Source organism: Myotis brandtii, unplaced genomic scaffold, assembly GCF_000412655.1.
Source record: "Myotis brandtii unplaced genomic scaffold, ASM41265v1 scaffold250, whole genome shotgun sequence".
Taxonomy (NCBI): domain Eukaryota; kingdom Metazoa; phylum Chordata; class Mammalia; order Chiroptera; family Vespertilionidae; genus Myotis; species Myotis brandtii.
The window spans coordinates 1,933,389-1,941,147 of NW_005359478.1; positions in this window are offsets into that span (position 1 = coordinate 1,933,389).

Sequence of the window (7,759 nt, forward strand, 5' to 3'; positions counted from 1 at the left end):
GTGTTCATCTGCATATCGTCTGCATCTCATTTGCATTCTCTTCATTTAAGGTCAAATTGGGCAGACATCTCCGAGTTCTGAGCCCCGCGGCTGTATTTCTCTGTCGCTGTCTGTATCCCAAATCCACCCCTTCGTGTTCTCTCTCAGTTGTCCAGTTCCTTACCCGACCCCTCTTCCCAGCCTCCGGCGTCTCCTGAAGTGGGAGGGGGCACAGCCTAGGGAGAAAGGACAAGAAGCCTGACTCCCCCTCTGAATGTCTGGTGACAGATGGGGAGGACTGGTCTGTACTGCCTAGAGACTAAATTGGCAAAGCAAATGGTGGGGGGAGGTGCCCCCGACTGGGTTGAGGATCTCCAGGGCCAAATAATGCACACACCTGGCAGGGCGCTGGAACAGGGGACGCCTGCTTCCAGCCAGGGGCAGGCCTGCCCACCGGTCTGGTGCCAGGGCAGCTTCCTTCCTCCAATTAAACCCTAATGAGGTGTCATTAACCCTTACCTCGCCTGCCAGCCCTCGGCCGAACTCAAATTCATGGTCTTGCATTGAATGAAGAGGGAGAAAGAAGGGGCGTTTGAGGAAGCAGAGGGGCAGTAAGATCAGGGGACTAAGAGACAAGAAGGTGGGGCCAGGGGCCTGAGTAGCATGCACTTGGTATCCTCTGTGCTTCTGAGGGGTTGGGGGGGGGGATACCATCGTCTGGATGCATTTATTCCTCTGTTCATCAATTCAGCAATTATTCATTAAGCACCTCCCCTACTCCTACTGACTAAATACCAAGCTGCATGCTTAGATGCTGAGGAAAACACTTGCACAAGACAAGATTTCTTCCCTTAGAAAACCTTCAGATTACTGGAGAAGACAAACTGGCTAACAAATAATTATAATGCCAAGTGCAAGTCTATTACAGAGCTATGTACAAAGTGCTACGATAACACAGGGAAATAGGCTGTCAGAGCAGGCTTGGGTTTTGAAGGACAACGTTTATGGTAGGGAGGGGATGTGCCTTCGACTCAGTGTGAGTCCATGCCTAGCTGTGTTTTCAGGACCGCTGGCGTCTGCCTCCCAGAGCTGTGTGTGTGTCTGTGTGTGTGAGCGTGTCTGTGTGTTGTCTGGATCTCTGTGTGTCTGGAATCCCTTCTCCTGAACACACGTTGTGGTTTTATTACAGATCAATGTTTGCTGTGAAGCTCTTGCGAAGATTAGCCCGAACCTGCCCAGCCCAGGGGAGGGGAAGTGAAGAACCGATGTTGGCTCTTCGGGAAGGGGTGAGCAGGCACCGTCTTCCCCCGTAGGGGCCCAGACACCTGGCTCTCCAAGTGACAGAAGACTGGCCAAGGGGGGCAAAGGGCTGAGCCCCAGGCTATGGTAGGGTGTGCCTGGGCCATACTCCCTCTGCTCCTGGCTCCCCAGAGGAGCCATGGGGGTTACAGCCACCACTCCACTAAGATCTCAGGCCCCCTCCCCCAGCCTGTTCTTCTGTCTTCTGAGGAGCAGGCCAGCTCAGACCTGTCTGCTGTTTTCTCCCGAAGGGAACGGATCCTTTCCAGGGTACACGAGAGGGCTGGGGAATGCTGGGGCCTACTGGGAGGCCCAGGTCCTCCACCCTGGCCCTCTCCGGCTCTCTCCAGCCAGGATCCTCCCCGCCCACTCTGGGATGCCATTTCTCTGGGTTTTGCCCAGACAGAGCCATCTTTGCCAGGGAAGCCCTTGGCTGCTGTAGGCAGAGGTTGGTAGCTAGAGCTCAGGCAGTGAGGACAGGCATGGGGGTGAGAGGGAGTCGGGATGGTCTCTATATTCAGAGGCCTCTACCCCAATCCCCTCTGTCTTCTTGCAGCCACTTGCTAGAAAGCTAGATATGTGGTGGCAGGAAAGAGAAGAGAGTCTCAAGGGAAATTTGAGGGGTTAAGGAGAGGATCTGGGGTCTGAGGAGAAGGTCAAGGAGCCCTCCTTCCACTCTGTCAAGGATGGGGCCTCCGTTTTTGGCTGTAATTTCTCCTCCCCCTGATGCTATCTAATCTTTTCCCACCCACCCCTTCTCCCCAAGCCCTAGGCCACCTCTCCCACTATGATAGCTATTAGAGAAGCTTGGAGATGGGGAGGAACAAATGGAAAAGGAGGCTGGGGCTGGTCTAGGTAGGTGGACCTCAAGAGATAAGCTTGTCATAATAATGACAAGGAGGCCTCCATTAATCAGACTCTGTAGGTCCTAAACCCTGTGTTCAGGGCTTCCCAGACATGAATCTTAATCCCCACAACAGCCAGCTCCTCCAGGTAGAGTGTGACTAGCCCCACTTTACCGTCTCAGAGGAGTGAAGTGACTAACACAGCCAATGAGTGGTAGGACTGGAATTCGACCCCAAGTCCATCCTGGTAACTGCTAAGCCAGGCTGCCTCCCTTTCAGCTTGCTTTAAGCGCCCTCGGAGGAGTCACACACCCCCAGTCTAACGCCCGAGACGCCTCCCGATTCAGGCTCCTCAGCTTGCCAGGCTCATTAGAGGGATCAGGGCATGACTAGGATGAGAGATTGTTACACCCCGGCCCCACCTACCTGCCCTGCATCCTCATTTCCTGTGTCCTGGACCACACAGCAGAGCACTGTGTTCCCTACTGTCAGTCACGGGTGTAGTTCCATGTCAACTCATGGACATTAGAGGACCGTGCTGACACATACATTTGGAAGTCAGAAGACCCATGCATGGCCTTCCTTGTTAGCACCCAGGTCCCCTTGTTAGAACCACACAAATCCCCTGCCAGCACTGGGCACATACATGGGCCCTGTGCTAGGTGGAAAACCTGTGAATATTTTATGTCTGGGGCTGGCAGCTGCTTCTCCCACTCACTTACATGTCCGATCCCCCTTCTCACAGGCTCCTTGTTTATTTTTTGTTTTTATTTTTATCGATTGATTGATTTGTGTTAATACTGGGTGATATTTTTCCCCTTGATTTTCGGAGAGACTGGAATGGAGGAAGGGAGAGAGAGAGAGAGAAAGATCGATTGGAATAATAGATACAGAGGCAGAGCTGCCTCAAACTGATTGTCAAACTGCAGCGGGAAGGCTGGGGAGGGTTGGGGGAAACCTGTGAATATTTTATGTCTGGGGCTGGCAGCTGCTTCTCCCACTCACTTACATGTCCGATCCCCCTTCTCACAGGCTCCTTGTTTATTTTTTGTTTTTATTTTTATCGATTGATTGATTTGTGTTAATACTGGGTGATATTTTTCCCCTTGATTTTCGGAGAGACTGGAATGGAGGAAGGGAGAGAGAGAGAGAGAGAGAGATCGATTGGTCATTTCCCACATGTGCCACACTGACCCAGGTGGGAATCGAACCTGCAACCCAGGTGTGTGCCCTTGACTGGAAATCAAACCCGCAGCCCCTTGGTGCACTGTGCTGAGCCGTGCCAGCCAGGGCTCCTTCTTCATTGTTTAAATTAATTATTTATTCATGGTTCCCCCCCACCCCTTCCCTCCTGGCCTCCCTCTCCCTCAGGCCCGAGCTTCCATGATTTATTGAACACAGCTCAGCTGAGCTCCCAGATTACCATCCGATGTCCTGGGAGCCATCTTGGGCCACACAGCCTGAGTACTCGCTCTGCCCTTGACCCGTTCAACTCCCTGCTTCCTAGGCCTCAGGGGCAGAGGGGTGAGGTACCATGATCGGAGAGCTCCCAAGAGCCTGAGCTCCCTGCCTCCTGGAGAGAACAGGGCAGCTAGCCGTGTACTGGAAAGCCTGAGGGTCAGAAGGAAATGAAGGCAAAGCCTGCAGGAGAGGAAAAAGAGGCCTGAGACCCTAGAGCAGTGGTTCTCAACCTTGGCTGCACATTAGAATCACCTGGGAATCTTTTTAAAATCCTGATTTCTGGGCCTCATCCTCCGGAAATTCTGTTTCTTTGTTATGGGGTGGGGCCACAACATTAGTAACAAGAAAACAGAATTTCCGGAGGATGAGGCCCAGAAATCAGGATTTTAAAAAGATTCCCAGGTGATTCTAATGTGCAGCCAAGGTTGAGAACCACTGCCCTAGAGCAGTGGTCGGCAAACTGAGGCTCCGCAAACCGCGGCTCGCGAGCCGCATCGGCTCTTTGGCCCCTTGAGTGTAGCTCTTCCACAAAATACCAACTTCTGCGCATGGGCCACGAAGTTTCAATCGCACTGTACGTGCACGCCTGCACGTGGTATTTTGTGGAAGAGCCACACTCACGGGGCCAAAGAGCTGCATGTGGCTCGCGAGCCGCGGTTTGCCGACCACGGCCCTAGAGAGAGGCCCAGTCCTGGGAGAGAAGCCCGGCTCCACAGAGGCCCTCACCCTACAGAGAAGTGTTGATCTGGGCCCAGGCCTTAGGCACCAGTGTTTCAGACTATAGCTTGTAACCCATTAGAGGTGGTAAAATCAAGAAATCAATTTTATGGATTTCAATCAGCCTTTTATTTAAAACATTTTAATGTGTTTTTTAATTATGATTGATTTTAGAGAGAGAAGGAGGGAGCGGGAGAGAGAGAAACATTGATTGACTACCTCCTGCACACCCCGTACGGGGGAATCCAGCCCGCAACCCAGGCATGTGCCCTGACCGGAGTGACATCTTAGTGCATCGGACGATGCTCAACCAACTGAGCCACACCAGCCAGGGCCATATTTGAAAAAAAAATGTTAAAGAATAGAACAGAAGAAAAATATCAAAGTGTATCCTCTGTAGTAAAGGTAAGCAGTAAAGGTAAGTATTGTTTCATAAAAGTTACTGTTCCAGTTACATGTGAATGTGTGTGTTTGTGTTTGCTATACAGTGGGGCCTTGACTTACGAGTTTAATTCGTTCCGAGACCGAGCTCGTTAACTCAAATTACTCTATCAACTCAATGCAAAAAATCGGTGTATTGCAAATGCAAAATACACAATCAGGAAAAATTTGAGTCACAGTTATAAACAGAGGCCTAGACCCCACTGATGGCAGCCCAGATGCCATGGAAAGAGGCCTACCTCAGGTCAGATCCCAGGCATGTAGACCGTGGCCCAGATCTTACACACAGAGAACCAATCCTTAGAGAATCCAGAACCCTTGAGTAGAGGCCTATAGACAGCCTAGGCCAGCCGTGGGCAAACTACGGCCCGCGGGCTGGATCCGGCCCGTTTGAAATGAATAAAACTAAAAAAAAAAAAAAGACCGTACCCTTTTATGTAATGATGTTTACTTTGAATTTATATTAGTTCACACAAACACTCCATCCATGCTTTTGTTCCGGCCCTCCGGTCCAGTTTAAGAACCCATTGTGGCCCTCGAGTCAAAAAGTTTGCCCACCCCTGGGCTAGGCATTATAGCTGGAAGTGTATGCCCTGTAGTCAGAACTGATATGTACAGTCGTGTGGTTTGTGCCTGGTACAAAGAAGCGACCTCAGCGGGAGTCCAGGGTGACATGAGCCCACGGTAGGGAGACACATAGGGCCACCTTCTGCTGAAGGAAGTGGCACCTTTGTTTTTGCACATAGGCACCATTTGCCAAGAGATGCCCCCTAAGGACTGGGTCTGCATAGAGGGGTGCTGTTTCTAATTCACACAAAAGGTCAAGTCAGCCATCAGCTGATTTGGATAGAGGCCCAAACAGGCAACGCACCGGATCCTATAGACCAGTGGTTCTCAACCTTGGCTGCACATTAGAATCACCTGGGAATCTTTTTAAAATCCTGATTTCTGGGCCTTGTATAGACACAGGCCTAGGTCCTACAGAGAGTATCCAGATCCAGAGGCTTCAATCCTATCAAGAGAGCTCCAGATGCTAGAGAAAGGGGCTCAGTTCTTGGAGGGTGGATGTGAGAGTGCTAGTTTCTAAAGAGGAGGATCTGGGCCCTACAGAATAGGGCCCACAGCCGTAAGTGGGTTCCAGACTCTACCAACAGGGGTCTAGAGCTTCTAAAATCAAATCTAAGGTCCTCAGCCAGCAAGCTCCGACTCCCTGTGATTATGGACAACTGTGAGCCCCACAGGGAGAAGCCTCCCTTTGCAGAGCAGGGCGTGTGGCAGGCAGGGAAGGGGCTGGGATCTGTGGCACCTGGAGTAGGCAGGTTAGCATCACTCAGGTGAAACACATCTCCTCGGGGATAGGAGTCTCGGGGGCGGGAGAGCTGTTTGCAGTGTCCCTTTCCAGCCCAAGGGGCCCAATTTATTTTCTGGCTCCTGAGAAGGGAGAGGAGATCTCCTGGGGTGGAGAGGAGCTGAGGGAGCACAGAGCAGCACTAGACATGGGGCCTGTTCTGGATGACACTGCCCTTCCCCCAAGCCCAGCACCAAGGTGGGCTTGTGGTCAGGACTTCTGTCCGGCCAAGGGTAAGTGGATGAAGGGTGCCTGTGTGTTCTTTCTCCTGCGGTAAAGACGGAAGGAACATTATGCCTGTCCCCCTGCACACAGGTGGTTGGCTTGAGTTCTGAGAACCTGGTCTGAGGCCTGGTTCTCCTGGTCACTCAGTCTGAACCTCTCCAAAAGAGAAGAGATGGGAGGCGAACAGGATTCTAGACCGTTTCGCTCAACTTCTCCGTCCTAGGAAAAGAAAGGAGAGCACGGAGCTACGCGTGCGTAGAGGGTGCATGTAGGTTTGTGTATGAGGTGCGTGTGTGCATGTGTCTGATGTATGCTCCCCTGTCTCTGTATATCTAAGTGTCTGTGTTTCTACAGATCTCTAGTTATCTGAAATTACCTTTACCTGTGAGTGTGTGTGCACGCGCGCACGTGCAGGGGGCATGTGTGTGTCTATAAATTGGTGTCAGCTTCTGGGTGTCTGCTTTTTCCTGACTGTGTGTGTGTAATGTTGAGCTTGGGTGTCCCTGTAGGACAATGACTGTGGTGAGAGCTGGGACCCAGGGTGCTCTGCCCTCTGCCCTCTTGTCAGTGTTGATGAGAGTAGGCCTGAGATACCTGAGGACATCCTTGCACTGGGAGGGGGCCTGCCAGAATATGTGAGGATGTGTGTGTGTGTGTGTGTGTGTGTGTGTCTGTGTGTGTGTAATGTTGAGCTTGGGTGTCCCTGTAGGACAATGACTGTGGTGAGAGCTGGGACCCAGGGTGCTCTGCCCTCTGCCCTCTTGTCAGTGTTGATGAGAGTAGGCCTGAGATACCTGAGGACATCCTTGCACTGGGAGGGGGCCTGCCAGAATATGTGAGGATGTGTGTGTGTGTGTGTGTGTGTGTGTGTGTGTGTGTGTGTATGTGAGGATGTGTGTGTGTGTGTGTGTCTCAGGAAAGCCTGGTTTGCTCCAGCTGACTCTCCTGGGTCCCTCCTCCACCTCGGCCCTGGACTGCCGGGGCCCTCCCAGCACCCAGGACTGACATTCTTGGGGGCTGAGCTCCTCTACCCCACCCCCACGAAAAATAAGCCTCCTGCTCAGGTGGGAGCTTCAGGTCAACAGCTGTCAGGTGTTGGTGCCAGCTGAGGGCTTGTCCACACCCTCTAGCCCCCCCTCCCCCCACCGACTCTCCATTCACAGGGGAAGAGGGGCAGTGGAAGGAGCAGAGGGCCAGACCGTTCAAAAAGGAGGGGGGTCTAGTGCTACTGATGAAGAGGTCCTGGATCCCCACCTTCTTTTCAAGTCTCTACCCCATCCCAGAAATGAATGTGCTCACTCCAGCTGGCGATCCCTGTCTTGGGAACTCCAGACTAGGGAGCAGAAAACCTAGGACCAGCGGTAGCAAATTAAACCTCGGAGGGAGAGGCGAGGAGCGCGCGGGTTGCACGGCTCCAACCTCCCACGCGCCGCGCACTCCAGGC